The following is a 22,187-nucleotide window of genomic DNA, read 5'->3' on the forward strand; positions in this document are numbered from 1 at the left end:
CAGGTTAGCCATCAGTACCGGATGGAAAGGAGGACTATTATCTTGCCCTGCACACTTATTGAAGAAGGAACCAGTAAGTATTGTGCAATTAGTGAATGACAGATGCCTAGAATCATGGCCCAAATACTAGTTGACAATGACGCAGGACCAGTATCTATAACACCACTAAAGAATCCAACAACATGCTTCAAGAATGAAGGCTTGGTTCTGGTTGGAGAAAACAAATGACGTGGACAGACAATTGAGGTCCCAGAAATGAAAGGAGAAACTGCAGTATCCATTGACCGATATTGGACCTGTGGATCCAGGGCTTACATGAAATTGCCTAAAAATTAGGAAGGAGTATGCTCCATTGTAGTAATACATGTTCCAGCATTAGTGTTTTCTCAAAGTCACCTAAATGTTGATGGATTTCCAAAAATGAATGAACACTAAAGGAGGCAGAGGTTGCTCATTCTTGACCAGCTGAAAAGGGAGAACTATTTCTCATCAAAATCAATAATGGCATATGAAGATATTCCAGATGAGCATAAACTGTTCAGCAAGACAGCAATGATAATGACATCTATTTTCATGCCAGGACTCACGACTGCAGTGAACGCCAAGTGGCTGCAGATCACAAAATGTCATCTGTCAGTGCAACAAAAGGATTTAATGCTATCAGAGAAGAATTGAGAGCCATCAGGCGATGAGTCTATGGAACAGGTATGTCCTAGAGTTAATTACAGTAATGGAAGGAGGCATGTGAGCCCAGGTTGGGCCTTCTTGCTGTACATTCGTACCGTCTCTCGATGGAGAAAACGGAAACAATAACTTGCAGATGACACTGCCTATGAAGATGGAAGAGGAAGTTGAGACAGCAGGAGATGACTGGTTTTCATTTCTATTATCGTGTATTCCAAACTGGCTGGTGAATGCTTTTCAAAATACTTGCAGCAATACTAGGGTTAGTATTGCTAGGATTTTGCCTCATAAGGATCATCTTGGGACAGTGACAGAAGACAGCCAAGAAAGTGATTGGGATGAAGATAATGATTGATATAGATGCTGGAGCTGGTGAAGAAATGCAGAATAAATGAAATACGCATGAGAATATAAAGAAATGTTCCCTGGCACCTCCAGGAACAAAGCTTTACTACCTTAAGGATCATAAAGAATATGTAGGACAGGTATTCTGTCCATCATCAGGAGATTGCCGTCACATGACCTGAAGTGTGGATGAACAAATAAAGAATGCAGGTCACCTGAGAGGGGTGACAAAGATATGGATCCCAAAGAAACGACAGTATGAAGAAAAGGAGATTGAAAAGGAAAATATGGTCAAGGACTCGACCAGAGAGGGAATGTAGAGGAGCAGGTATGCGCATTCCCTAGATACTGCCCCCTCAACGCTGTCATATTGAAACAGCAGGAGAAGATCTCTATGTGGGACCCCATGTGTTGTCCCTATACTGCATCGAGTGTATGAGAGACTATATGCACTCGGGCAACCATACCGAATGTAGCCTGGTACTGAACGAGCGGAAGGATGTCAGCACGCACCATTGCACATCACAGAGCGCCGAGTGAAATCTGAGGGCAAAATGATGTCATGAAGAAGATATACAAGGACATAGAGGAAAATAGAGCATGGCAGGGACAACCATAATAGGAAGATGGACGTCTGCTCGTATTAAGACACAATCCAGCTACCTCAGAGATAGACCAGGATGCAGAGTCAGGAGACATTGGAGAAATAGCTGTGTGTAAAATAAAGAGGAGTCTGTTGGCCGGGGATCAAGGGTGCCGTTTTAAGGAATAATTACAAGGCACAAGAGGAGGCAGACAGATGAGCTATGTACGGAAGACATTTTGCTTAGATTAAAGAAGAAAACATTTGCAAGAGCCAAGTATAGGACAACTAACAGTGGATAAAGTCTATACAAATATGAAGTGAGCAAGTCCCTAGAGATCAAGGAGCAAGAAAACCCAGTACAAGTAAATCAAATAGCAGTAAATAAGAGGTTGAAATGGACAAATTTACCATCTCCTTACATGTGATTTAGAAGTCTAAAACAAGGGCTATTCATTAAGCTTTGGATGAAGCTAGTGATGTGCTAACACTCCCTCAAATGTCCCAGAGGAGACTACAAGGTCAACTACAGACAGAAAACTTTGACTTATGGCTAGACTGATGAGAAGAAATTGATCAATTCGGAATGTGGCGAGTAATCCGACGTGACTCAAGCACCTGGGTTTCATTTACATGCTGCTAACGAACTGAAAGTCCAAAGTTGGGTGAGAATGCCAACCAATCAGAGGGCGTATGAGGCAACATGCTATACAATGTTGCGTAGACCAATCCGCTGCCATTTTCTCTGCTATAATCAGTATTATACGTATTTAGAGGTAGTTTGAGGTGTGCCTTTCAGATAAGGGGCAGCCAATGAAGTTCTAACCCCTATGTATACCACAGGTACATATGTTCCCTTGACCAACCCTTCCATTGAATAGGTTTGTAGTTTGTCACGTAGGAGGACGTCATAGATGACGCATATCGGGGTGTATAACTGCTGTATAATCAAATGTTTGTGCGAGCATTGTTCGCCAGTTGGCCTTACTTTTTTAAAAATCGAGAATAAAGTAGTATTTTGCCATATTTTCTGAATCTGTCCGGTTATTTGGTCCGAGATCTTTATTTGTAATTCCATCTAGCACAAGAGACTCTTCAAGGTACTAGAAGCACACTAAAGTCATCTAACACTTTTATTCTTTTCATCTGCATGCTTACAATAGGGAATTCATTTGTTGCCACTTCACTCGTCATTGTAACTAACAGTAGTTATACTTCTGTTAACTGGTCTAGCTACATTGTAAAGGACTAATTCACTTAATGCCATACGAATAAAATACAGGCTACAAAATGTAAAAACATTTTTGCTATAAGCATAATTACTAATGTGTCTACCTTTTGCAAATAATTGGAAGGGTTAGTCCTTCTGCATGCTAAAAGCGACTAACGGTAATGAAAAATCCCATTGTTTCCACCAGAAGAAAGTTCTTTTCAGTCTCTTTAAAGAATGGGTATTTACAGAAAGGAATGTGTTAGTTTTGAAAGGAAACTTTTCAAAAATAAAGTAGGCTTTTATAATAAACCAAACAGCAAAACATATTCCATGTGTCATAATCTCTGCTTCCAAAAGGTCAGGGTTTTCCCAACTCCCTTGGAAGCAGAGCCATAACCCAGGTTCCGAGTGCCAACCAGTCCCAATTGGGACCTTTTGGACCCAGTCCTGGCGCCAATGGCACCAGGCTCATAAATATGCCCAGTCCCAGCGCTGGAAGCGCCGGGCTCATAATGCTTGGGTGGACTTACCTGCAGCAGACCATGCTGCTTACTTGCCTGCCAGTTGAGCCTCTGATCCTCTTCTGTTTGGAACTACTTTTCCTGTTGGGTGGGGCAGGAGCCACTCCCTAGGTTCAGAACACTGGAACTCTTCTGGAAAGCAGGAACTCTTTTCTTACCTAGGCGTGGCTGTGGAAGGAGACACCTAAGCACTACAGGAGGCTATTTAAACCACACCCGATGGATGAATCTTGCTTTGCGTTATTCTGCATCCTCTGCAGCAGAACGCTCATCGTGTCTTCTGCATCTGATCCTGGGCCTAAGGAAAAAGGCTTACCATCCTGAATCCAGTCTTCAGCAACACCTATAAAGACAAGAAAGAACAGGTTAGCATTACGGTCTTCAGTGACAGCTCTTCACTAACCTGGTCCATCGGCTGTCACCAACGCCTCGCGCTGCATTCCGACATCTGCAAGACAAAGGCTTACCTACTCTTCGTGCGCTCCGGAGGTCTTCACACTGCATTCCGGCATTTGAAAGACAAAAGCTTACCAACACTTCGCACGCTCCGGAGGCCTTCGGCGCTGCATCCCGCATCTGAAAGACAAAACAAGGTGCGTTTAAAGACATTGGGGAACTTTAATACTCACGTGCCATTACTCCTTTCCACATCTAACCCAGTGGGTATTCCGGCACCCTGCAGCCGCTCCGAACTTGTACATGCAAAATAAAAAGACAGTTAGAGCGCATCGTGAAGCAGGCAACAAGCACTTACTTACGTGCTTCCAGGCGCTTCTATTCATCACACGGGCTCCATCTTCAACTCACTTCAGCCCGTCATCCACCATCGCCGGAACCCTGCAAAACAAGAGACATCATTACTAAAGACTTTAAAGACATTAGAAGTACTCGAAACTTACCGTTCGTGCAGTAAACGACGGACAGCAGTCCTCTGAAGTCAAGAGGCCTGCTCCCCTTATCCAGTGAAGAAACTGGTTACAGCACCCTGCCCCGAGGCAGATGGAGAGCACGGCGTTCACTTACCTAAGGTGAGAGCGTTAACCTTCGGGGTTCTACAGGAGAAGAGAAAGGGAAGAAGAGAGAGACATTTAATAACCCAGTTCATTAATCCCATATTTTCTATCTGCAGACATCTTACCCTTCGAGTCAGACATACAGTGCACAGAGGTCCAGCCCAAAGAGCCAGCCGTGTGGTACACATCACCTTTGAAGATACGGTATACGCCCAGTCAAGACCGGCGCCTCTAAGGGAATCAGGTGAGCGTTACACCATGCTCCTAAAAAGGGATTAGTGTCAGTCAAATAGGATAAAAACCAAGAGAAATATAACTGTTATATGGAAAAAATTTTATCTTCCTTATACTGTGGAAGTATTCAGACACTTTCAAACAAGTGTCGTTGAAAAGACGTTCAACTGTCTTGTCTGTATATCTATAGGTGGGCCGGCAGGCGTGAGCGGGCCCACCGACGAAGGTACACGACTAAGGTACCTGTCCCGAGCCTGTCCTAAGCCGCCTACGCCGCTAACCAGTACCCCTGGTCGAACGCTCCCAGCTACTGATATACTCTCCAAGGTAACCAGCACAGTTCGGTACACGATTCGTGCCCTGACCTATAATCACAATCAACGTATGCATCCGTTGCCAGTAGCTCATTGCGCATTTGTGCAGGAGCCCATCCCCGTGCCACGGCAATACTACTACGTGGCCCAACCCATTCACCTTATGAGCCCACATGATTCTTCAAATGACTACAATGCTTAGTCGATTAGCCCAACTAATGCTCTGTTAAGTTATAAGCATATTACTGTACACCGGTAATTACTGTGATGTATCACGGCTGTACGCTCTTCTGAACTATACCCTTAAGAACACTGCCTCATGATGCTTGACCTCTGCTTGCCTCTGATCCCAAGGTCTATTATCTAGCGACTTGGCAAAGCAGCGTACTACATACCCAGTTCCTCTGAACCAGTGCGATACTGAGTATTCCCTTTTAATATCTGCTCCACTACTGCAATCTGTTACGACTTTTGCTTGCCGCCTTGTCCATTGCCCATGCTTCTCTGAACACGTGTATTTATTGCATGCAGGGACTTATGTTTGGACTTACCTTACGTATGACTTTAGCATTAACGTCAACGTTAACCTAGTGCGGACTTTCACAATCATTGCATAATACATCCAATGCTTCTATGCACACACGCCTGTAGCTGTTACTTGTTCCGCCAGCTTGTCCCGATTAGCCCTGCTTAGTCCCGACTAGCCCTGCCTAGCTCTGATTAGCCTACCTAGCCCTGCCTAGTTCTGATTAGCCCGTCTAGCCTTGCCTAGTTCTGTTTAGCCTGATTATCCCTGCCTTGCTCCGATTAGCCTGTCTGGCCCTGCCTAGTCGGGTTTAGTCTGATTAGCCCTGCCTAGTTCTGATTAGCTTGCCTAGCTCTGCCTAGTCCTGTTTAGTCTGATTAGCCCCGTCTAGCTCTGATCAGCAAGATTTGTCCTAAGGCATGACTGCATGCTCCCGCTTCTCCAATATAGACCAACTATGCAAACAATGTGGTCAGACTCTGAATAGCCACCCTAGCCAGACACTCTATGTACCTGCCCTTACACACACACTATGCATCTGCCACCTTTCTACACTGTTCTATTAAGAACTATCCTCTACATAATCACTCTACAAGATTTCAAGATGCCACAGCCCACAGACCAACTACACGCACCTCCAAAGCAGCCTGACATGCACACCAAACCCTGCAACCTCCATCAGAGAAATCTCAAACTTCGTGCTAGACTTCCTAGAATCTAAGATCCTCCAACTAATGCTCACCCCACAATTAAACGCCCAAGGAACGCTCAGCCTACTACCAACAACTCCTTCTACAAAGTCACCTACAAAGATACCAACGACCAACACCCACTCCAGCTTAACTGCCGACTCTTTAGAGATCCTATTACCCTTCCGAATCGTCAACACAAGACCCAGCTAACACTAGCTCACCCCATTCAAACTGGCATAAAAGGCGCACTAATTAACGCCAATTCTATGGTGGCCCACGCTACAGACATAGCTGACTTAATCCACAACGAAAATATCGACCTCCTGGCCATTACGGAATCCTGGCTTCACTCTGCAGCAGGTCCTGCCATTATGCTAGCCATCCCGGACAATTACACCCTTATAAGACTAGATCGCTCCACTTCCACACCTTATAACAAACTCCTGTGAAGCCCTCTCCGCCAAACTTACCATCTCCAATACTCAAACGATCACCATTTACTTGATATACCGACCACCAGGCCCTCTGGGCTCCTTTGAGGAAGACCTCACATACATACTATCAGACAACCTCAAAAACTCTCACAATGCCTCATCCTAGGCGACTTCAACCTCGGTTTCTGTTACCCATTAGACCCCAATGCCTCACAGATCAACAGCTCCCAAGAAGAATTGGGATTCACCCAAACGTTCACAGGACCCACTTATATCAAAGGAAGGACCCTCGACTGGATTGCTGAACACAACTGCCCTACCACTATCACCTCTATACTGCCTCAAACTTGGTCAGATCACCACCCGATATCCTTCACGCTTGAGGCTACACCCTCCACAAATACCGGTAGTATAGCACCTGCTGTTCCTACCAGAAATATAAGAAATATCACTCTTGATAAACTTATCCCCCTTATCCTTCCTACTCTGAACTCCATCCCAGACCAGACAGACCCCTCCACCATGGTAGAAATGTACAACAAAGTGATGTTGGCATCTCTAGACAGCATAGCACCAATGAAAATTAGAAAGAGTAAACCCGGCCAACACTTGGTTTACGCCTCAACTGAAAGTAAATCAGACATGAGAAACGCCCAAGTGAAAAAACTTGGAGACTAGAGCCCTCGGATCTTAATAAAACAACCTGAATAAAGTAGCCGCGCTATACAAAAAAGAAATCATCCTAGCCAAACAAACATCTTATAACCTCCAAATCTCCCAAGCTAAATCAAATACCAAAGAACTGTTTGCTATCCTTGTTTGTTTGTTTGATTGTTTATTTATTTATTTGGTGTAGCGCAAAACCAAACCCGAAGGGGTAGCTGGGCGCAGACAATACAAGGATACTTGAGAACTTAGTTACAGGAAAAATACAGTTTATACAGTTCACATTAGTAACAAAGGTGCGTTTACAGGAAAATGCGAAGCTACAGTTCAAGCTAGTTAACCAGAAATCAATTCATCTAGTTACAGTCATCTAGTGTCTCTAGAGGAAGTGGCAATGGGACGGTCAAGCTACGTGTCATTGGAGCGTATCCAGGTGAGGATTTTTCGCCTGAAGCTAGGGTAAGGTTGGTCCATTCTGAGATCCAGAGGGAGTTTGTTCCAAGTTTGCGCAGCTATGACCGGAAAACTAGAACCGCCAGCTGTACTCTTTTTGTATCTAGGGACCACTAATGTATAGGCGTTAGTCATTCTAGTGGGACGGTTTGAAGTTCTCTTGTGGACTCTGTTTACCAGGTAAGGGGGGGGCTATATTGTTAAGACATTTGGAGATGAGGGAGAGTGTTTTGAGGGCAATCCTGTCTTTGATTTTTAGTCAGTGGATATTTTTCCTAGAGGTGGAGATATGAGCTCTATTAGGAATATTTAAAGCTACTCTAATAGCGTTATTTTGGAGAGTTTGGAGTTTATCAAGGATATACTTGTTAGATCCCGCATAAAGAGCATTACAGTAATCCAACTTGGATATGAGTGCATTAGCTAGTGTGATGCAGCTAGTCTCAGTTAGAAATGGTCTACATGCTCGGATCCATTTGCAAGTATATGCAGTAGAAGATGCTAGTGAGTTAGTTTGTTTCTTGAAGGTGAGCGCTGAGTCGAGATAGACCCCAAGGGTTTTGACTGCAGGCATCACTTTGATGACATTATTGTCTATGTTGAATGAGGCATAGTTTGGGTCAAGTTTTTTGATGGCCAGCTCTGAGCCGAGGATCAGTAACTCAGTCTTGTCGTTATTCAGGCAGAGGCCGTGAGATGCCATCCATGCCTGAATGAGGAGATATATCTTATTTACTAAGGCCGTGTCTTCCAAGAAGTTGCCCGAAAGGGGGATTAGGATCTGAGTGTCATCTGCGTAATTAGTGTAGATGATACCCAGTCTGTCCAACTTGTCAAACAGGGGCTTAGTAAAGATGTTATACATCGTCGGAGATGCACATGATCCTTGAGGGACACCGCATGAAACTTGTGTGGGATCAGCGGCTGCTAGGGGGGAGAAGACTCATTGTCCGGTTTGCAAGGAAGGATTGTATCCAGGTTATAGCATCACTTGAAAAATGAGCGGCAGAACTTAGGTGATTGCATAAGACTGCGTGATCTACCAAGTCGAAGGCCGCAGGTAGGTCAAGGAGGAGTAGCATAGCTGATTTACCATTGTCCTTCAACTCGTCAATTTGGGTCTTGAGGTCAATCAGGGCTGTTTCAGTACCATGAAGGGGACGGAAGCCAGATTGCTGTGAGCCTAGTAGATTGTTAGTTTCTAAGTAGTCCTGAATTTGCAGGTACGCTACTCTGTCAATAATTTTAGGCAGAAATGGGACGGTGGTGATGGGTCTGTAATTTGTCGGTATTGCGGGGTCAAGTGATTGTTTTTTTAGCAAGGGAAGCACCCAGGATTGTTTGAGGTTATTGGGCACTAGGTTAGACTTAAAGGATGCATTGATGAGTTTAGAGATGAAGGGGGCTAGGTCTCTAGCTGCATCTTTTATAATTTGAGCCGGGCAATTGTCTCCTTTGCAGTTGGAAGGCTTTAGAGATAGTATGATTTTTTCTGTCTCCAATATAGATATTTGTCTGAAGCTAAATGGGTGAGGGGTGTTAGGTTGGTTTGGAGGGAGCTGTGGCTGAGGTGTAGGTTCCGTTGGCAGGAGCAGGGAAGCTTTTTTATTGGCAATTTTGGTTTGGAGCAGGCTAATTTTGCCCGCCAGGGCATTTTGTATATAAGTGCACCAGAGCTTATTTTTAGGAATGTTGTTAGTCGGGGGTATGGGTGATCCAATTCACGGAGGATGGAGAATAGCTCCTTGGTATCTGATTTGGCCTTAGATATTCTATCATTAAAGGTATTTCTTTTAGTGCTTATGATTTCCTTTTTATACTGTTTGGCGAGAGTGGCTAATTTAATTTTGTTCTCCTCAGTGGGTGAGTGTTGCCAAATTGACTGCAGCTTTCTTTTTTGAATTCTAAGGTCTTTCAAGTGTGGTGTGAACCAGTTGTTTAGGTGACAAAGTTGTTTGCTTTTGCGTGTTTTGGTAGGGGCAATCAAGTCAAGTGCCTTGATCATCGTGTTGTGATAGGCTTCCACAAGCGACGTGGGGTCTGTGATGTTATCTAGATTGTCGAGAGTGGGGAGGAGGTGGGGTAAGGGTTGTTCTGCTGTGATGTCTTTTTTACTTCTGGTGGGGAGTGGCGAGGCCATAAGTATAGGTTTGGGTCGGATAAGGTCAATTGAGGCATTGAATACAATTAAATAATGGTCAGTCCAGGATTGTGGCATTATGTTGGTAATACTAATGTTACAATTCCGATCAGCAACCCAGTCTAGGGTCCTGCCTTTGGCATGAGTAGGGGAGGAGACTTTTTGTGTTAGGGCGTAGTCATTCAGAAGTGAGGCAACAGATAGGGCGTGTTTGTCATTACCGTCATTAAAGCCCAAGTTAAAGTCTCCCAGTAATAGTGTTTGCGCGTGGTCTTTAGTATTATTAGTTAGGATACTTGTTAAGTCGTCTTCAAAGGTTCCTAGTGGTCCAGGTGGTCTGTAGATGACATACATGGTGAGGGTGCGGTTACAAGAAAGGTGAAGTTTAGCAGTAAGGAGTTCACATGATGGAAATAGCAAGGTAGTAGCTAATCTAATAGGTAAGGTAGATTTATGGATCATAGCTAGGCTACCTCCTATGGTGTTGGGTTCTATCGACTCTTAGTATTTGGTAGCCGTCAGGTATAGCTAGCATGATGGCAGGGCCAGCTGCCTCATGGAGCCATGTTTCAGTTATGACTAGTAGGTCTAAATTCTCATTGGTTAAGGTGTCCGAGATCTCTGTAGCGTGGGCTACCATAGATCTGGCATTGATGAGATCCAGTTAGTGATAGGGTACTGTTTGGTTTGGTCGAGGGAAGTTGTTTATTTTTAGTAGGGGTGACTCTTTGTGGAGGTGACTGGTTAGCAGTTATGGGGGCAGGGTGGAGAGTGGCAGATTTGAAGTATTGCGAACGTTTGTTTGCTAGATCGATATAGCCTCTATAGTTGTGGTGGGATGATGGTTCATGAAGACGGGACAATCTTGCCCTCAGTCTCATGTTTCTGTCCTTAGCAGGGTATGAGGCAGCGGATGCAAGTGCCATGGTGGTGAGGAGGCTCAGTACAAGGTGTAAAGTTTGGTATTGGGTGATTTTCATTATGGTCATGGGCAGGGAGGAGTTGATGATAGGCAAGTCCAAGTTCGGGCTATAGGTGTAGGCTGGTGCTACGTGCAAAGGCGTGTAACTATATAAGTTATAGCAATTCGGTAGCAGGGAAGTCTAAGCAATCTATAAAGAGACCGTATATTGGTAGTTGGGTAATCTAGGCAAGTACAAATAGGCTAGGACCTAGATGGGCAGGCAAACTGGCCAGTACAAGTGGTGGCAAACTAGGCAAGTACAGATGAGCTAACTAGGGCGGTGTATCACCTAAATGCGAGAGGCACAGAGCAGCCAAAAACACATTGGTAGCAGCACCAATTCAAGTTCCTGACTCAAGGATAAAAACTGGTGTTCAAGTATACAAAATGCCCTGGCTAACAAGATAACTACTCTTCAGGTGAAGATCAACAATAAAAAAGATACTCTCACTGCCTCCAAGGCTAGTACTAACATGACAGCCATCAAGACTGGCTCCTCTGCCCCACAGCCTCCCCTGACCTCACCTTCACTATCAACCCCCTATGCCACTACCTCCAAGTTTGGCTCTACTGCCACAGCCACCAAGACTGTTAACACTGTCACACTTATATCTCAGACTCCCTGCTTCTACTTTCACAAAGTATTGATCAAAGATGTCGAAAAAGTTATACTCACCCTCAAACCGTCCAATTGTCATGGGGACCCTTGTCCAGCTCAAATCATAAAAGATGCTGCTCGCAAACTTTCCCCTTTCAATACTAAACTTATAAACGCCTCCTTCACATCAGGCACCATACCCAACAACCTGAAACAAACCCTTGACCCATCTATCCGTACCAACTATCACCCCATAACCACAGTGCCATTCCTACTCAAAATCCTGGAAAAAATAGCGTACCTACAAATCCAGCATCATCTGGAACAAAATCACCTAGGAGTGCGACAGTCTGGCTTCAGACCTCAACACGGTACCGAGACTGCACTCATAGACCTCAAGGCGCAAATAGAAGCACTGAGAGACGAAGGCAAGACGGCACTCTTGCTACTCCTTGACCGCTCAGCTGCATTCAATTTGGTAGATCACTCAATTCTCTGCAACCATCTGGACTCCGCGGCTCACTTCTCCCAGGAGGCAATCGCCTGGATCCAGTCATTCCTTGATAACAGGACAATGCAAGTTTTCTCGCCTCTAGACCGCCGCTGACCCTCCCCCCATAACTTGTGGTGTACCTCAGGGCTCCTGCGCATCTACTCTGGACAACATATTTACAAAGCCCCTTTTCGATGATCTAGTCTCTAGACGGTCTAGGCATCACCTATACGAACTATGCAGATACCCAGATCCTCATCCCCGCTGACGGGGGACTACAAGGATTTGGCCTTTGTGAACAGAGTTTACCTCATCATCCAGGCATGGATGGCCATCTCATGGTCTATGCCTGAATGATGACAAAACAGAACTTCTCATTCTAGGCTCCCGATTCAATATTAATAAACTAGGTCCGAACTACTCCTCCTTCATAATTGACACCACCATCACAGTGGCCAAGGTAGTCAAAACTCTTGGCTTCTACATAGATTCTACGCTTACCTTTGGTAAACAAGTAAATTCCATGGCCTCAGCCACATCTTACACTTGCAAGTTAATCAGAGCAGCTAAACCCTTCATAACCTCTAATAACTGCATTACTTTAGCGAGAGCCCTGATCCTGTCGAAATTGGACTATTGCAACGCCCTTTATGCAGGTAGCAATAAATACATCACGTCCAAGAACCAGACCCTTCAAAATAATGCCCTAAGAGCTGCACTAAGCTTTCCTAAAAATGCCCACATATCTGACCTTAGGAGATCTGTCTACTGGCTTTCTACGAAAGATAAGATACACCTAAAATGGCATCTTTGACTCACAAATGTCTTAAACAAGCAGCCCACTCTACCTCACAGCTAAATTTACTAGACAAGTAGCCACCCGCCCTCAAAGAAATGTCAACTCTAACCTTCTCTTAGTACCCAGATTGAAACGTATATCTGGTGGGAGCAGTTTCCCCGTTGAAGCAGCACAATATTGGAACTCCCTACCCCCTGCGTTAAGGGAAGATCTACCCTACCCACAATTTAGATCTAACCTCATCCACTGGAAAAAGTAACATGACAACTGACCATACACCTCTGCAACCTCCAGTATTTTGTATATATGTGTACTATATGTGATCCACAGTAATTGTCTGCATTTATTGTATATACACGTTATACAGCAGAGCATACTTACCCTGTACAACTGGCGCTCTGCTTGTTGCTCATGTACTCAGCACTGTAACCATAGCTGAACGTATTCCTGTGTACTAATGTAATATAAGCTTGACATTCCTCTTTATGCCTTCGCGCCCTAATACCCTTGGGTCTGGTGCGCAATATAAATAAACATAGGGCAAGTGTTTTTTATTATTTTCTTCTTCTTGCTGCGGATTGGTTATCGATCTTGTTTGGACTCTTCCCCAGATCTTTTTCACTTTCATGCTCAATATTGGCAAGAAAGGGGGGTCTCTCCTCTGTAGAGTTTGACAATGCGGAGGTGCAGTCAGGCACGCCTTCCTTACAGCTTTACTGCTGTCTGTGTGATCTCTTCAACTGTGAACAGTTCAACAAAACAGGGCTTGTGCCACTGTCTTGTAAAATTCTTGCACAGGACCTTTTCTCCTGGATACATACAGTACTGGTGGTCATAGTAAGATTTCAGGAGCAACTTGTTCATTCGCTTCATCAGTCTTCTTTGACACGACCTGCAACGTTCGTAGCTGTCGAGACATACATTTGATATGGCATTTATAACACGCCTATACACAAGTGTTTCAAGACGCGACGAGGCAAGGGAGGGGGAACAGAGGGAAGACAAAGACAACAATCTTGCTAGGCCAGGTCACACAGATTCTGCAAGGGGAGGGGGCAGTGTAATACATAGGAACAGTAAAGAATAAAACATTTTAAAAAAACAATAGGTAAAAGTGCAGCCAGCTAGTGGCAAATGCAGGGATAAGTGCAGACATCAAGTGTCAAGAGCTGGGGGGATTGTAGGGATAGAGAAACATCCCAAGCAGCTGGCAGGGGAGGGGACCTGGGCCCAAGATCAGAGGGTAGCCAGGTGACCAGTGCAGTTTCAGTCAGTAGTTCAGCGGGGTAGAGGAGAAAGCAGAAGCAAAGAGGAAGGTCTTGAGGTGCTTCCGGAACCGGAGATGGTTCTCAAGTTTCAGGGAGGCTGTTCCAGAGGGAGGCACCAACCAAAGAAAGATCTACCACCAAGTCGTTGCTTGGAGAAGTGACTGACCCTGAGGGAATTGGAGGCGGATGAGCAAAGAGCTCAAGAAGGAAGATATTTAGGAAGAGTTGGAGGTATTGAGGGCCCAGAAGGTCTTGTGGACAAGGCAGAAGGGTTTGAATTTTATCCTCGGAGCCAGTGCAGAGATTTCAGTCCTGGAGAGATCCGATCCCTGGGCTTGAGGCCAAGGACAAGTCTCGCAGTCCTGTTCTGGATGAGTTGCAAAGGGCTCTCCTCTGTAGAGTTTGACAATGCGGAGGTGCAGTCAGGCTTTACTGCTGTCTGTGTGACCTCTTCAACTGTGAACAGTTCAACAAAACAGGGCTTGTGCCACTGTCTTGTAAAATCTCTCGCTAGGGACGAAGACTGAACCTTTTTCTCCAGAAGAACCCTTCCCTTTAAATTTGGGGGCACGGCCCTGGGAGCATGCACTCCCTTGACTCCGCCCACCGGTGCCTCTTCTCAGTCCCCATTGACGCATCAACAATATTCAACATTGCCTAAGGACACCAGTATTAGGGGCTTCTAGAGCCAGGCATCCTTTTCCAAAACCCTCTTGGGGCCACTCCTGGCGCATCTGGCGCCAGGCTCATACACCATGAGAAACATGTGCTTGGGAACTACTTATTGTGTTGCCAGCCAACATGGAGGCATCCACATAGCTTGGTTACAACTCGCAGCTTCTGAGAACAGCTTCCTTGAATCAGCATGCCTCCTGGACAGTACGACCTGAAAGAGAGGTAACATTAAAGAAAGTAGCGGAGACATTTGTAAATTACGAACTGCTCAAAAGGCTTACCTGGCTGGTCGCCTCACGGCTGGCACCATTACGGACATTCTATTCGCGCTGAAGAACACCGCGACCTACAAGGAAGGAAAACACAGGTTAGCAAAGGCAAGACATTGCAGCGCTGCCCATAGCGCTCATTTACCGCATCATATCGCTTTTAATGCGCTATAATTTACCAGCGGGGCTCAACCAAGCCAGTTCGCCGCGCTGAAGCTCTGCATACCTAAGGGAGGAAAAAGAGACATTCTAAACAAAGAAAGGCATGCAGGATAGTAACCAAACTAAAGAACAGCAATAAGACCTACCTGAACAATATCAAACGGGCCGGCGTCAGTGAAGTAACTGGACCGCACACGCTCATGAAAGACAACGCACCCCTGCAAAGAAGGCAGGACGGAGAGCACGCCTAATTCTACCACCAGGTGAGGAGCGGGCCCAGAGGGGCTAAAATCATAAGGGGTGGAGGGAGGATACGTACCCCGGTTGGTCAGTCTTGAACACAGTCCTCCTGTATTTTCAGGCAGATCCTTCTCCGCAGACCACATCTGGGCAAAGCTGAGAAGCACACCAGCGAGTAACCCGGCTGGGTGGCGTCCCTGTGGATACCAGGTGAGCGTAACACTGGCCGTGGCTCTGACAGCGTGGGCGTGCATGTTAGCTGGAAGTGGTTTGTGCTGCCCCTCATAGGCCTCCTTGATGGTGGAAACCATCAACCTTGCAATGGAAGCCTTGGATGCCCGATAACCAGGCCTCGACAACCCCCGAAGGTGAGAAACAGTGCGTCCGACTTGCGGAAGCCCTTAGTCCTGTCCAGATAGAATTTCAGAGTGCATCTGACATCCAGACAGTGCAAGACCCTCTGAGCCTCCTCTTTAGGGTCAGCAAAAAACATAGGTAAGACTATCTCCTTGTTTAGGTGAAAAGCGGAGGGTACCTTAGAGAGGAATGCGGGGTGTGACCGCAGGACCACTTTATCCTTGTGAAAGGTTGGCCACTAGAGCCTGAATCTCGCCCACTCCGCCAGCCGATGTGAGGCCCACTAGCAGAGCCGTCTTTATGGTGACCGGCCTGATGTCCACAGACACCATTGGCTCGAACGGGTTGCGCGCCAAGACACCCAACACGACACTGAGATCCCACAAAGGGTTGTGGTGTTTTTGATGGGCGGGTAAAAGCCCATCAAATATCTCTTGACTATCAGGTTGGAAGAGGAGAAGAAAGTGTCCTCGACATTTCTGTAGGCCCCTATGGCTGCCAAATAAGTGCATGTGTCCACCTGCCCGCCGGAGTAAGCCAGGGGCGCAGAGGAGAACACATCATCCAACGTGCACTTTAGGGTGGGGGGGGGGTCGATCTCCTTAGAGTCCGCCCAGTGACAGAACCTAGTCCACTTACTCTTGTACTAGCTCCTGGTAGCCTTGCTCCTAGCACCCTGAATGATGTCTAGGTTAACCTGAGATAGGCTGAGGTGCATCAGAGTGACCTGCTCAGAAACCACGCTGCGAGGGCTAATTTCTGTGGCACGGGGTGGATGACCCTACCCCACTGTTGTGCCAGAAGATGAGCTGGACCGGTCGGAAGGTGAATGGGTGGCCTGGCTGAGAGGCTGAGAAGCTCAGAGAACCACGTCTCGCCGGCCACCACAGAGCTATACGAATGATGCTGAGGTGACAATATCCCTTTATTTTGCAGATCACCCTGTGGACCAGGGGTTTGGGTGGAAAGTGTTAGGAAAGATTTCCATTTATGGGTAATTTTCCCTCCAGTTGTGTACCTCCCACCTCCCCCCAACTTTGTTTTGCTGCTGTTTAACACCATAGTCTGACTTTCCCAGGAGAACCCAGCCTTCTGCTGCACTCTTATGGGCTTTCGCTCACTTTTAATGGGGAAACTGACATGCCCTTAAGACAGTCAGTACTGGGAGACTGTTTCCCTTAGTCCTTTCCAATGTTGCAACATGTAACAAGTGTACAATGTTCCTCCCAGTACAGTACACTTGGGTCTTAGTCATTTCCAAAGGCCCTAGATACGCTCGAAGGATTTTTTTAGGAGATGTGCAGATGTGTCACGGACAGGGCTGGTGGCAGGTTACCGTTTCATGTATTTAACATTTTCCTGCCAAGCACACCACGATTACCACAAATAGGTGGCCTGGCTCCAAAATGGCCATGCCGCGAGGTTCTTTGTCCTTTCCTTTGGCCATCTTGCCCCTTCGCCTTCCCCAGGTAAAGCCAACCTAGGCCAGTCCTTATTTGGACATGCATTTTCCCATGAAACGCCAAGCTTTCACGGGCTTCTGCATGCCTTGTGTCTGTGCCTCCAGGATGTGGGCTGGGGTGTCTGCCCCTAATACACATCCTGGGTGCCAGAGAGTCTTGAGTGCTGTGAATGCCTGGGACCACTGTGGTCCATGATTGGTCTACGTATGGTATGCCTGTATGTGAGCAGATCTCCCATTGGGTCCGCTTCATTTTGGCGCAAAGGAGATTCTGGATAAGAGAAGCCCCCAAACACCCATACCAACGGCGATCTCTGGAGTTCTCACTGAACAAAGGATAGGATCCAAGAATCCTGAAGGTAAGAAGCCGAGTCGAGGAACCTCTGGTGACCCGCTGGAAGTTTTGGCACCCCGAGCCCGCTGTCGTCCCATGCCACCCCTCTGCATCTGGTCGTCCTAGAAGGTCTGCGAAGACGCTTCGCCCCATTGGAACAGTGGGACCAACCATTCTCGGCACCTTCATCAAACCCTGCAATTAAGCCTTCTCGGAAGTGTCACTGGGCCAACCAGTGAGCTGACCAGCTTACGCAGACTCTTTGCCCTGATACCGCTGCCGTTTCGAGGAGGCCCTCGAAACTTGGTAAATCACTAGCTCTGTGTTCATGGCACCCTCACACCAATTGTGTACACTTGGCGTTCCCAGGTCTGAAGAGAGACGAGTGCACCCAAACCAGAGTATACGCGGTTACCGTGTCACCCAGCCATGGTGACGACCTTTGCAGGTGCGCTGCATTTGTGGCGCCTTTGCTCCTGAAGCCTGCTGCAGTGAAACTGGCCGGATCCATCCACCAGGAGCGGAGAAATCGCCACTGTCTTGTTTGGGAATCATCGCTGTATCTTCTTCACTGAAAACCGCAGAGCTGCCAAAATGCCACACTTGAACCTGCAACCGAAGTGGACTCGACTGCCGAGGCTCGGTCCGGAGTGCGCCAGGGGTCGGTGAGTAATCTCAATCTCACCTCCAGTCTCCCCTGCACAATGTCGAAGCTATGAGTGCTGGCGTAACCACCTTGAATTTTTGAATAGGGAGCTAGAGGTTGAGGGTGGAAAGGTCCAACAACTCTCAAGCCAGCCCGGTTACTCTTCTGTATGGTGAATCTCCGCCAACAGAGCTGCTGTCCCAATCTGTGGGAGTGGAGGGGAGGGATCGTTAAGCGGTACCCCGTGGATACTACCGAGAGGATCCAAGGGTCCGCTAACTTCGGACGCCAGAACTGTGCATCTAGGGCAAGCCTGTTCTCTCCAAAACCCCCCCCCCCCCAACGTAGACACGTGGGGTCATGCCTTCTTTCCCTCTGAGGCTGGAGGAGGGGGACTGAAAAAAGCACTTACCCACCCCTTTTGTTGTTTACGCCTGTGTTGACTCCATGAACTGTCAAGCTGCCTGGCACTCCGTTCTTGGAAGCAGTGCTTAATTTGTTAAAAAAAAAATAGTACCAGGGCCCAAAAAATCTTGGCTCAGTAATGCCGGAGGCGGTGGCCGGTGCCAGCGGGCCCGGCTCAGTGCTAGATCGGCCCACCACCAGCCAGTCACACTGCTGCTGCTCCACGTCATATGTTTGGCACTGCAGCAACTGCTGGCACAGGCTAGTAGTGGGATTGATGGGGAAGGAGCACACATGGGTTGAGGAAGTATGACTGTGCCAAGAAACAAAATCGCCAATTAAACCATAAGTGCAGATTTGTTGAAGTGCGCACACTGAACTAAATTACTCGGAGGAGCCGACCATTTTTAAATATTAGGGACTGGCCTGGCAATTTTTACAGGTTAGGCCAGAGATGGAAGTGTAGTATAAATCATTGGTACGTTGTACCACTAGTTCTTTTAATTTTTACAGAGCGTACCTTTAGTTCAAAGGCTCACAAAACGCGTTCTTGACGCTTGGTCTGTCTCCTGAGCCAAACTAGAATCGGCCAGGCTGGATATTCAAACACTGCCTGTTTCCCAAGTCACAGCTAGGCAGACACACACACACAGAGAATCCCAGCTATACAGGTCATTAAGTTGCTCAAGTTGCAAACATTTCTTTTATCAGTGGCAGAGCCTTTCATATGCATGATGGAACATTTCCAATTCAAAGAGCTAACAAAACACCAGTTACCTTACAAATCTGTGAAAGACAAAGCGAGCAATACAAAGCGCCCATTCGAAGATGTGTTTATATCCATGATGTGTAGTATATTGTTATGCCAAACAAAGTTGCTTTAAGTCACTAATCAAATGTTTTCAACATCATGAATAACAACGTGCTTCAAGTTTGTGACAAAGAATCTGCATATCTGTTTTTTACACAACTTTTGTATTACATGTTTTAAATCACTCAAAGTATCGTGGTGTTAGCTAGAATTTTCAGGTTTGTATCTTGCATTCTGGGATTTATAGTTTACCACTCAGGATGTGAAAATTAAAGCCACAATGATATTCTTTTGGCTTAACAAGTTGCTATAAGGGTTGACATACTGTCATGTGGCTTTATTATACAATTCGTGTTTTTTGTAAGTAAACTCAATAAGCCATTATTACTGTAGATCTTGAAATCCAAGTATTTGAGCCAAAGTTTGTGATCCTGGTCACACAGTGGGGGGGGGGGGGAGTAGTGCATGGGGCAGCTGCTGTATGGGGCTCCTTCTAGTGTTTCGCCCCGAGTGCAATAGGGCCTGATTTGCAAAAGCTTTTTTCAATCGGACAGTCCCATTGAAAAACGCTTTGTAAATCATTCCCTAGGGTTGCAGCATTACTCTGTGCCTTCTCATGCTGCAGCTGGCAGTTAGACACCAGGCTGTCTTAAGCAGGAAACATCCCACCCTGTATGTGGCCCTGTTAAAAGCCTCCAAGACCAAACATACTGCACAAATGGGCCGGTACCTCATTTCCAGTGCCACCAGGAGCAATCCTGTTTTACGCATCATGTATCGTTTTTACAGTGCCACATTGGGCGAGTAGGAATGTTCACATAACAGGGCTCCGCACATGTCTACACAAAAATGTGATCCGTTTACTTTATTCCAAGAGAAGAATACGCTGTCCAGGCCCGACAGGGCCACAAAGACTGATCACTAGGCACCCTGTATGTGTGAGGGCCGGGCCAGGCCTGGCCTAACTCTCAAAGACCTGCTGTTTGTTTCCCAAATGGCCTAGCTGCCCGAGCAGGAGCAAAGGAGCCCAATTTATTGCAGGCAAATCGATCCTTCACTTTTGTATTGTTTTTATAGCAATACGAGTTGCCTGGATGAGATCAGATCATCAGAGTATTCTTACATACCTTTACCGAGAGAGAGTGGGAGCTGTCCTGTCCCTGTCCCGTCCTGACAGCAAAGAACCGAAAAAGAGGTTCAGTTGCTGCAGGGCGCCCCCCTCTGCCGAGCCTGTGCCAGTGTGCACCAGCTAGGGTGTTAGTCTGCGCACCCCTGCCTGGCTGGCACACATGGACAGTCACCTGTCTGCACAAGCAAAAAGCACAGGTGACCCATGTTCCAAAAACTGGTGACCTGCTGACCCAGGCCTGGTGCAATGCATGCAAGCTATTCAGGCGTGCCTGATTTCCGGGAAAGCAGCGTAGAAGCATCATGCAAACTAAGGACGCCAGGTTAAAGTATTTAAAGATATTGCTTTTTTGCATTAATTTCATTGCGTTCTGGATAAGCCACTTTTACGTTTGGTATACAGACAATGGTCAGCATCACAACAGCCCAATACCTGTCATTGCCCCTTGTTAGGAGGATACTCTCTCTGCAATATGTTCTCTAGGCAAGAATCAGACACCCACAGCTAGGCAACATGGTTTCCCACAACTCAGTCAAAACTCTGCAGCAGCCGCCGAACCCAATGCGCCAGTTTATGCGCATTCTGATATCCCCCTGGGAGCATTCTCTAACCAGGACTCTTAAAAGCAAACGGTGAGGCCAGAAGCCAGTGATGGGGGAGGGGGCTCTGCCTGCCCTTTAATCGGATTGAGAGCTGGTACAGGCCCCTCTTCACAAGTACCGTAATGCGCCTAATGAAAGCCTATTGTCGTGTCTGCTAACCCAGGCAAGAGAGACGGTGTTTTTTTCTGCTTATTTTGATGGATGGCCCTGGCGCAGTAATGGAGAATTTGATTAAAACGCCCAGCAGAAGAGACTTCATTTCCCCAAATACAGCAGTCATTTCCGTTAAGAGGGCAGAATATGATCTCGCCGTTTGTATGGTTTTGTGTTGAAGAATTCATAGGCCACAGGGGGCTCTGTGAGGGCATTTTGGCAAGTGCTTCTCCACCCCATCCCCAGGCTCCTTGCCACCAGGCACGCAGTTGGCGCCTCTGACACGTGGTGGCGGTGGGGGTCTAACTGGTGGAGGGGGTGGCAGGTTCGCAGAGGGAAGGAAGCCGCAGTGTCAGTGCTGCAGAGACACACTGGACAGACGGGGGGGGGACACCACCAGGATATCGCGGTCCATGCCGGACGGACAGGGCTCGGCCCAATCACTTCTTCACACCATCAGCAGGCTTCACGCTTACCTGCTGCTTTCTTTGAATGCGGCGGGGAGCCGTGGACTGAATCAGTCTCATAAGCCTGGAAGTGTTTTTGTGCTGGGGAGTGGCATGCGAGTGACACGGATGGATGACAAGTGTGACAAGACAGGCAATACAGAATGACAGTTGCAGGAATGAGGAGACTGACAACCATGATGTGAGGTGGAAAAAACTTTGGCCACAAGCTTTATTTTAGTACCAGCCATGGTGCAAAAGAAAAACCAGCCATAACATCACATAAGGATAACAATACTATATTTTGGGGACAGAGGGAACAGGTGAGCGGGGGGCCCTAATCCCAATTAGGGGCCCGCTCGATGCTGATCCCCGCCGCCATTCATATGAAAGCTTGTGACAATTGTTTGGCCACAGCGTGTGAGCTGTGACATGTTCATAATTGCTTGTCTTTGGAGCAGGTTCATCCTGCTTTCTCTTGTCCTTTCCAAGTGAGGTGGGGAGGTGTGCGCTTGTGTGCCTTTTACTGATGTCCAACCTGACCAGGTTTAGCACT

At 46.8% G+C, this 22,187-nt stretch overlaps 1 long non-coding RNA gene across 1 annotated transcript in view; it reads right to left on the minus strand.

Moving 5' to 3' along the window:
* LOC138581364 (uncharacterized) overlaps positions 1-21,712 on the minus strand; it is a 217,506-nt gene extending 195,794 nt beyond the window's left edge. Inside the window, exon 1 of the long non-coding RNA XR_011304536.1 lies at positions 21,662-21,712. This is a non-coding gene — a long non-coding RNA (uncharacterized lncRNA). The remainder of the gene's footprint in view (positions 1-21,661) is intronic.
* Positions 21,713-22,187: the final 475 nt, after the last annotated feature.

This window comes from Ambystoma mexicanum, chromosome 3p (assembly GCF_040938575.1).
Source record: "Ambystoma mexicanum isolate Mex_15411 chromosome 3p, UKY_AmexF1_1, whole genome shotgun sequence".
NCBI lineage: Eukaryota > Metazoa > Chordata > Amphibia > Caudata > Ambystomatidae > Ambystoma > Ambystoma mexicanum.